The sequence below is a fragment of the Cryptomeria japonica genome, chromosome 6 (assembly GCF_030272615.1).
Source record: "Cryptomeria japonica chromosome 6, Sugi_1.0, whole genome shotgun sequence".
In the NCBI taxonomy this organism is placed as follows: domain Eukaryota; kingdom Viridiplantae; phylum Streptophyta; class Pinopsida; order Cupressales; family Cupressaceae; genus Cryptomeria; species Cryptomeria japonica.
The window spans coordinates 94,400,063-94,410,205 of record NC_081410.1 but is presented as its reverse complement, the minus strand read 5'-3'; positions in this window follow the sequence as shown (position 1 = coordinate 94,410,205).

The following is a 10,143-nucleotide window of genomic DNA, read 5'->3' as shown; positions in this document are numbered from 1 at the left end:
GATATGGGTCCTTGTTGTACTTTCGATATGAGTCTTGATTTGATGCTTGCATTATGAGTCCTGATTTGATTGCTTAAGTTATGGATCTTGAGTTGCTTGTGTTATGGGTCTTGTTTTCCGATATGGGTCTTGATTTTCGATATGGTTCAAATTTTTGATATGAGTCTTGATTTTCGATATGGATCAAATTTTTGGGTCGGATTGTCGATATGGGTGAGATTTGCAATATGGGTCTTGATTGGATGCTTGCATTATGGATCTTTGATGCTGCTTTCAATATGTTGCTTGCGATATGGGTCTTTGATCGATGTTGTGTTCTTGAGATGCTTCATTGTTTCAAGTTGATTTTGCTTTGATTGGATATATTAGATAGATTTTGGAATTGATGATGGACACTTGTTGTTTTGTAGGTAGAGCTTGGCATGCTTTAGTCGCGAGAGTGGTTTCTAAGACCATGGTCATTGATTCCTCTCTTATAATAGGTTGATAGAGATGTGATTGAGAGATGTGGCTTGTCCTCTTTACTAGACATGGCTTGGTGTATCATTAACTGGGGTTCATTAAAAGCTTTGGTAGAGAGGTGGCATAGTGACATGAACATCTTCCACTTGGCTACGGGTGAGATAATAGTCACACCAGAGGATTGTTATCAGATTCTATAGATTTCTATATTTGGGGCCTTGTTGTCGTATGAGCAGACTGAGGAGGGTGGGATAGAGGCTCTTTGTCGCATCCTCCAAGATGATCACATCAGTGGGTATGGGATCCCATGGCAGGATTTTTTGGATCTTGGTTATGCTTCGCTATCATCTATATTAGTAGGGTTTATTGGTGGATTTTTGTGTCCTGACCATAGGTCGAAGGGACTAGCCATAGGATGGGGATTTGTGTTAGAGGATATGGTGACGCAGGGGTCTTGTATGTTGGCCCATCTTTACAGAGAGCTTCATCAGGTGGTGTATCTGGGATACATGAGTTTATCAGCTAGGGTGACATTATTACAGGTGTGGGCCTGGGAGCACATTCATGTATCAAGACCACTTGCAGATAGGGATAGGCCAGTTGGTTGGGCTTATATTTATGGTTATATAGGTGTAGTTGTCCAGCGTAAGTTGGGCAAACTAGAGCACTTCCAAAGAGCATTGGATGATATCGATACGACCATTTGGAGACCGTATATGGATTGTGAGGTGTGGGTTGAGGATGGGTTAGAGATGCCCTATGTGTATATGTTGAGGTATTTGATCGAGCGAACACCTTTTATTATCAAGTGCCTGTATAGCCGTGTTCAACAGCAGTATGGTAGACAGTAGAGGATTCCACATGGAGCTTGTTTATATGCTTGATGGTGACAAGATGTGCCAAAGTGGGGACCCACTTTAGATAGTGTAGCAGCGGTAGAGGAGTATATGACACTAGCAGGACAAATCTAGGATTATGGAGCTAGGGTTGTGGATGCGGGGATGACAGAGGAGTTTGCAATATACTTCATGGCACATGCAGTGGCACGTATATCTGATTTGATAGAGATGCTACCTGCCTTTGATGATGATGAAGATGAGAAGCCACAAAGATGAGGGGGAGCCAAACAGAGAGATGAGGAAGGAGTGGAGGTGGAGATGATGGAGGAGGTGGTAGAGGAGGTGGTGGAGGTGGATTAGATAGAGGGAGAGGGGGAGATAGAGGTGGATTAGATAGAGGATGAGGGGGAGATAGAGGTGGATTAGATAGAGGATGAGGGGGAGACAGAGGGAGAGGAGGAGGGCTCATTCTTAGTGTTGGTAGGGTTGGTACGGTAGGTGTAGTGCTAGCAGTGGTGGGTGGTATAGAGGATGTTAGGCAACCTTCCCAAAGGAGGAGATCTAATGTTCTACCTCCACCAGTGCCTTAGGTAGGGAAAGGTATGGGTGGGACCATGACATAGGTACCCGTTCAGATTAGCGTACCCACCCATCGACAAGATTCACATATTAGAGCGCTACAGGTCTCAGTGTAGGAGCTGCAGGCACAGGTGCTAGTGTAGCAACGCCAGATTATGTAGATTATGGCAGAGTGGGATATGAAGAGAGAGCATTGGGGTCGAGCAGAGGATCTTACTAAGAGATTGGAGATAGTGATTGTTGGTGCCCCAATGTGGGACACGCTGAGGGAGATATGGTACACAACCAAGGAGGTCGAGTATTACAGGTGTTTATATGAGGAGGTGATCCCTAGAGATCATAGAGCTCCTAGCTATGCAGCCAGTCAATCTGTTCGCAGTCATACGAGGATAGAGAGTAGAGATGTTACAGGGCCTGATCGATGTGATCCACCTGGTGGAGATCCAGGGAATGGGACATCTACGGTGAGACTGTCAGCCTCAAGAGCAATTCATACCTAAGAGACCTATCTCTGTTGTATTTTGATCATTTTGGTGTATTTTGACAGACATGATATCTCTTGTACATTTTGACCATTTTTGATATATATATATATATATATCATTGTTTTGCTCTGATCCAAATGTGTTTTTAATGATGATTGATGATGATTGATGATATGCATTGATATGATGATTCTATGATGTTGATGTGATGCTTAGATAATAATGCTCTTGATTTTGATGATGATGTATGATTTATGATGAGATGAGAATGTGATGATGTATTTGCATTGATTACTTTGATTTATGAGATGTATCTTGAAAATGAGATGTAGGATAATGATAATGATGTGATACTAATGCAAGATTAATATGATATGCAACTAAATGGAAGTTTTAAAATGATATGCAACTGAATGCAAGATTAAAAATGATATGCAGCTAAAATGCAAGCTTAAGAATAGATGCAACTGAATGATCACTTTAATTCTATCATTGTCATTCTTGTTTAGTCACTTGTTTGTGCTCTATTTTTGTTTTGTCATCATTGAGCGTTTGATATGTTGAAAGTTTATACAAACATAATGGTATAATTGAACCATAATGACCTGAGTAAAATTGACATGGATGTTTGATATTGCAAGATGACACAAGCATCGAGGTATTTATGAACCAAGACGACCTGAGTGTTGCTTACATAAAACAGACAAGTGTTAAGCATTTGTATGTGCAAAGTGGATAATGTCTTCAATGATATGTTTTTGATTAATGAAAAAGCAGGTTTTGAAGGGGCCCCAAAAACCTATACAAGCAAGATTAAAGTAGCAAAGCCATGAGAAACAGAACAAAAGGAAAAAACCAATGGAAAACTGGGAAAAACCCACAAAAGCCCCTAAAAGCCAGCAGGTCGTTTAGGAATCAGATTTTATCCAGGGCTTTAGCTAGGGTGCTGCTAATTTCTTGCAGCTCTTTGATGTTGTCTTTGAGGTTGGGAGGGTCCTTGGCCACAACAGCCACAACTTTCTTGATACTGGCCCTGGTTCTGTTAGCAATTCCGTCCGCCGGGGTAGCATCACCACCACTTCCAGTTTGGATGGTCTCCTCCTCTAGGTCAAGGTCCACAACTGGTTTAGGAGTATGGTCAAAGACCTTGGCAATGTCTTCTAGGTTTTTGGTGATAGCAGAGAGGATACTTGGGATAATTCCCATCAAATTTTTCATCACTTTGTTTCCCTCTTCCAACGATTTTACCTTATTCTCCATTTCCTACTTCCAGTTAGTATGCTCTCTATTTTCATCCTCCCTCTTTTTATCTGAATTTATCCCTTGCTTCTCCAAGTTTTTCAGGGTTTCGTAAGTTTGTCTATCAAAATTAATTCTGGCCTCTGAGAGCTTCTTGAGATTATCCAAGATAAGCCCCTCGCCAGCACTATCCTTAGCCTTGCTATCCCCTTCCTCAGCCAGGTTCTTCTCCAAGCATTTATTTGTTTCCTTCTCAGAATTAACTTTGGTTTCCTCACTATCCTTGGGAGCCGTCTCCTCCATCAGATGGCTATTGTCCTTACCAGGGTGATCACTTGGAATAGGGCTATCTTGACTAGGCTCGAAATCTCCACTTTCTTCCTCATTACCCAGGTCCTCTTCCTTCCAGCTATCTTCTCTGTTAGAGTTGTCTGTCTCCATACCACTGCTTTCCTTGATAATGTCCTCAGTTTCCAACCTGGGGGAGCTTTTCCTTTTCTTGCTGGATGACGCCTTCTCCTTGCTAGTATCTCCCTCTTCCATCCTCCTTTTACCAGGGGAGGCAGAAATCTGCTTATTTTCCTGCATAGCGATGGTTTTTTAATGCTCATAGATGAGTAGCAGGAGCTCGCAGTGGAGAATCGGGCTAGAAGGGTTCATCATGTACTTGTTCAGGGACCTGGAGAGGGATCGAAAAAGGTAGTAGGGAAAGGACACTTTTTTGTCGTGTCTGAAATGGTTCAAGAGCACGAAGTGGTAAGTGTGGGCCCTAGAGAAATGACCTTCAACCATAATATACTCCATGATTGCATTCAGGACCCAGCCTGACAACTTCTTGATGTTTGCAGCATCGTAGTAGCCCCCAGTAGCCTTGCTAATTTTGGCCCGCTCTTTCTCTTTTCGCAGGAACAGGGTAACGACATTGTTGGAGACCTTGAGGTATCAAAATAAGTTAAGCCTAGAGTGGGGCATACCAGTTACAGTAGAAATAAGCCCAGCATCCAACTCAAATTTAACTCCGTAAAGTTTAAAAGAGCCATTAGACCAGTTTTCAGAAATCTTGGAAACAGCTAGGTTGACCCTACCTTTGTCAAGGTCCTCAAGCTTTTACATGAAGCTGGTGAGATGGCCCTTCTCCAAATTTTCCCAGACTTTAGGCATTGCTTTCCAGGTCGACGTGTTGTTAGGTTCTTCGCGTCTTAGATCTCCTCCCATTTTCGGATGCAGGATGTCGACTCTGTTTCTTTGCAAATTTAGAACTTCTTTCCCTTTGCAACTCAAATGATCTCCCTGAGTAACCCACAAAGTGTGCGACAATTTTTTGGAAATAGTAGGAGATCTGCCGCAGTGCCAGGTAATGATGGCCTTTCCAGCGAGGCACGAGTGGTGCTTTTTACTTGTCATGATTTAATTGTCCTTCTCTCCTCGTATAACGGTCCTTTCTGAGAATCTTTTTAATGTTTAAATTGAGATCATCCTCGTGCCAAATCATTTGAACATCAGAATTAACTCCAGCATTCGCTAAATAGTCAGCAACACTATTTTGCTCTTTGTAGGCATGTCGTATAATAATTTCTTTGAAGCTGGTGATAATCTCTCTAGCTTTCATGATGATATTCTCAATGGACCAAGAAGGCTCTGAGTCCCCCTTTAAGCACTTAATAATATTAAGTGAATCCCCCTCAAGCCATATTTTATCATAATTGAGATTTTTGGCTATAATTAAAGTATGCAAGGCAGTGGAGGCTTCAGCAAAATGGCTAGTTTGATTCCCCAGAGGACCAGCCACCGCCTTAAGGCAACTTCCAGCTAAATTCCTAATTATGCCCCCATATCTAGCTTTACTTGGATTTCCTTTAGAAGCCCCATCGAAGTTGGCCTTAATCCATCCCTGCGGGGGGAAACACCAGACAAGACCTTCTCTGCCTTTCTCCTTACTAGTAGTGGTGGTGGAAAGGTTCCATCTGTCTTTGAAATCCTCTTTAGCAGCAATTCCCTAATCAGTGCCATAGAGGCATTCAAAAATACTCCTTTAGATTTTGTCTGCAACCATTTCAGGAATAACTCTTTTATCTCTGAAAATCCTATTGTTTTGCTCTTTCCAGATATTCCAGATAACAATTGGCAGAGTAAGTCTCCAAATCTCCACAATTTTAGGATTAGAGTTAGGACAATGCCATTGAACCAAGTGTCACCAAGAGAATTCGGGAAGACCCAGCTCAAGTTCCACCTAGTCAGGATGATTTTCTAGATGTCATGGCTAAAAGAGCATTGATTGAGAATATGGCAAGCTATCTCTTCTTCCCTGCAACAAAGAGAACACATGTTAGGAAAAATGATGCCTCTTTTATGAAGATTATCCAGGGTTAATATCTTATTTTGGATGAAAATCCAAAAGAAGATGTTGATTTTGGGAACTAAATTCTTATTCCAGACTTTAGCCTAGATGGGAGTGGCTTCCTCTGGGACATTATGAATAGCAACAGCAGAGGAAATAGAGTATTTCCCATCCAGAGTTTTCCCCCATATTAGAATGTCATCTTTGTTGTCTCTAGGGATTTTAGCAAAAAGAGAAATCTGAAGGAACTTGAGATCCAGGCTCTGCTGGCTAAAGTCAATCCAGTCCCCATTTTTCCAGTAATCTCTTACCATTTCACCATACCTGCATTTGAAGTTGTCTTTCTAGCCTTTGATGATAGGGATATCCTCCAGAGGTTTATCCAGGATCCATCTATCTTCCCAAAATCTAATTTTCCTCCCATCCCCAAGGTTCTAGGTTCTACTAGCACCTTGCCAACCTTTAGCAGATTGCACTGCATTCCAAATGGCAGATCCATCAACAGAGAAAGAATTGTCAAAGAATTCTTCCTTAGAAGGTTGCATATAGAGGTATTTGTTTTTCCAGATAGAGTTCCATTCTCTTTCCTCCCCTTTGAATCTCCAAATTTGTTTGGCTAATAAGCTTTATTCATGGAGCTAATGCTTCTTAAGCCCAGCCCACCTAAGGCCTTAGGGGTACAAATTTTATTCTAGGCTATAAGGGGGATTCTGTTTTTAGCTTCCACTCCCGACCAAAGGAACTTTTTTTGGATTCTTTCAATAGCTTCTGCAAACTTTGAGGGGATTTTGAACAAGCTAAGAGCATACACAAGAAGATTTTTGAGAGTGGCTTTGAGCAGAGTGACTTTACCAGCTTGACTAAGAACAGCCCCTTTCTAGCTAGTGAGTTTTAGGTTGAGTCTATCAATTAACTTATTCCAGAAGGAGTCCTTAGGCTTGAGAAAAAGAGGAAGCCCCAAAAGGTAGATGGAAACTCAGATATGTTACAACCAAGAATCCTGCCAATCCTAATTTTGCCTTTGGGCCGAGGTGTTAATGAAAAACAAAGAGATTTTATCCCAGTTGTCTTCAATGATATGTTTCCAATCATGTCTTGAGACAATATTTTCACTATACGAATGATCGCCTCTAGAGACAGAAAAAAACCAAAAATATCAGATTCCTTCATTTTTTTTCTCTAGCTCGATGCATCCTTGAGTAGCTCAGGAGATCTAATGATTCAAAATTTAAGATACAAAATAGTCAAAACTTCATTCCAAATGAAAATATCATAATTCAGAAAATCATCCATCATGTGTGTGTTAAAGTTGAAGTTGGATAATGGTCTTCTTTTCTAGCCTAATGAGCAGTTGTTGACATTGTTTCCTTAGCATGTTGCGATCCTTGGTGTTTGTTGATGGAAATACTTAAAGTGAAAGGAATGTTTCCCCTAGTCATAGATATCTATTGATGTGGATATATATGTTAATCACCAAGCCATGGTGGGATATGATATGGATAAGCTTTTTGGATAATCAAGGACAGTGACTAAGCTAAGTATGTCTGGGATAATGCTACGTGAATAAGTGTTGGGTGATGGCCATTAGCTTGGACTTGGATGGTTCAAAGATATGAGTATTGATAGATAGAGGAGCCAGTCTCTCGCAAATAGCGCATGTTGCTAGGCTTTCACTACTTGGTTTTATTGCACATTTTTGTTTTGATTTTTTTTTTTTTTGTATTGTTCGAATTTTTTGATTTATTTGTATTTTTTCACTTTTTTCATGCATTAGACAACTCAAGTGTAGAATTTATTCAAATGGATGTTGTTGGTTGGTTCATCGAGCATGTCTCCTTCTAAGGTTGTTAACTAATAGGCACTTGATCCATAGGCTGATATGATGACAAAAGGACCCAACCAATTAGGTTCAAACTTCCCCTTCTTTTCTCAATCTTGTTGATTTATGGGATTTTCTTTTAGTACAAGATCACCAACTTTGAAATCCCTAGGGATGACTTTGTGATTGTAGCTCCTGCACATTCGCTGTTGGTATGCCTTGAGATGTTTATATGCATGTTGTCATTTTTCATCCAAAAGCTTGAGTTCATCTAACCCATTGACTCAATATTCCTCATTTGGTATGAGGCCCTTCAAAGATACTCTGAGAGATGAAATTTCTACCTCAAGAGGTAGAATCGCTTCTGATCCGTACACCAACAAATATGGTGTAGCCCCTGTAGGTGTCTGGATACTAGTACTATATGCCCAAAGTGCTAGATTGAGTTGTACATGGCAATCCTTACCTACATCATTTACTATTTTCTTGAGGATTTTCAAAATTGTTTTATTTGATGCTTCTACTAGACCATTTCCCTGTGGGTAGTAAGGTGTAGAGAAGCGATGTTGGATTTCACATAGCTCCCATACGTCTTGATTTTTGAAAGGATTCCCATTGTTTGTGATGATGGAACTTGGAATGCCATATCTACAAATGAGATAATTGAGAATAAATAAGGTGATTTGTTTTCCAGTTACAGTGGTCATCGGGACTTCTTCAATCCACTTTGTGAAATACTTTGTTGCGGTGATAATGAACTTATGTCCATTTGTAGAAGAAGGGGGATTTTCCCTAACAAATCAAGTCCCCACTAACAGGAAGGCCAAGATGTGGTAAAGGGATGCAGCTTCTGTACTGATGCATGGATAAGATTGCCATGAATTTGGCACTTAGGACATTTCTTTGCAAATTGATAAGATTCTTTCTCCATTGTCGACAAGTAATATCCCATTCTCAGAAGTTTCTTGGTGAGAGTAGGACCACTTGAATGCGTTCCATAAATACCCTCATGAAGCTTGTATAAGGTAGAGTCATATTTGTTAAGATCGAGGCATCGAAGAAGAGTACCATCTAGACCTCGATGGTAAAGGGTGTCAGCAGTTAAGGTATAACAGGCGGCTTGTTGGATGAAGCTGTGTTTATGGTAACAGGATAAATCAAGTGGAAGGGTATTTTTCTTAAGATAATCATAGATCATCCTATATAGAGGGGAGTCTAAACCGGTTTAGGCATAGATGACTTGGGATGCGGAATTGTCATAGGTTGGGGAAAACAATTGCTCTACCAGGAACTTGTAACGACTCTGTTTCTCTAGAATTTGCAGCAGTGAAGCGATAGTGGCCATTGCATCAATAGCTATGTTGTCCAACCTTGGTATTTGCTCAAAGGTGATGTGTATAAAGTATTGTTTGAAATCATCCACCATTCTCTTATAGGGTATTAACTTATCATCTTTTGTCTGATATTCATCATTGATCTGATTGATAGATAATTGAGAATCTCCATAGACTCTCAATTCTATGATTCTCCATTCCATAACCATTTTGATTCTCTCACCAGAGCTCCATACTCAGCGATGTTGTTGGTGCATGGAAACATCTGTCTATAAGATCATGGAATTGTGTGCCCTTTTGGAGTGACGAACAAGATGTCAGCACCTGATCCATGTTGTGTATAGGATCCATCAAAGTACAAGGTCCATTTTTTGGGTGTGACAATGAGTACATCCATGTCCAAAAATTCCACCTACATTGGTTGTTTATCTGGTAGCAGTGCTTCAACCAGTTGATCTGCACTTACATGTTCTTTGATAGCCCGACGTTCTGTGTACTGGATATCAAACTCACTGAGAATAATGACCCACTTAGCCAATCATCTTGTAAGAGCTTCTTTGCTGAGTAAATACTTGAGAGGATCAATTTTTGCTACTAGCTTGATTGTATGAGCTAGCATGTAGTGATGGAACTTTTGAGAGGCGAATACCATAGCTAAGCAAGCCTTCTTAATGAATGTATAATTTAGCTCATATCCATTTAAAGTTGTGTTGATGTAATACATAGCTCATTTCTTTCCTTCTGGATCTTCTTGTGCTAGCAATGCCCCCAATGATACTTGAGTTGTTGATATGTAGAGAATGAGCGGTTTGCCTACTATTGGTGGTACCAAAATTGGTAGATTCATTAGATATTGCTTGAGTTGGTGAAATTATTCTGCACACTTGTCTTCCCATCTGAAAGGTATGTTCTTATGTGGCAGATGATTAAAAGGGAGACATTTATCTACTAGTTGAGCAATGAATTGCCTGATAGACTACAACCATCCTTATAGAGATTTGATTTGGCTAATGTTCCTGGGAGATGGCATCTCCATGATGGCCTATAC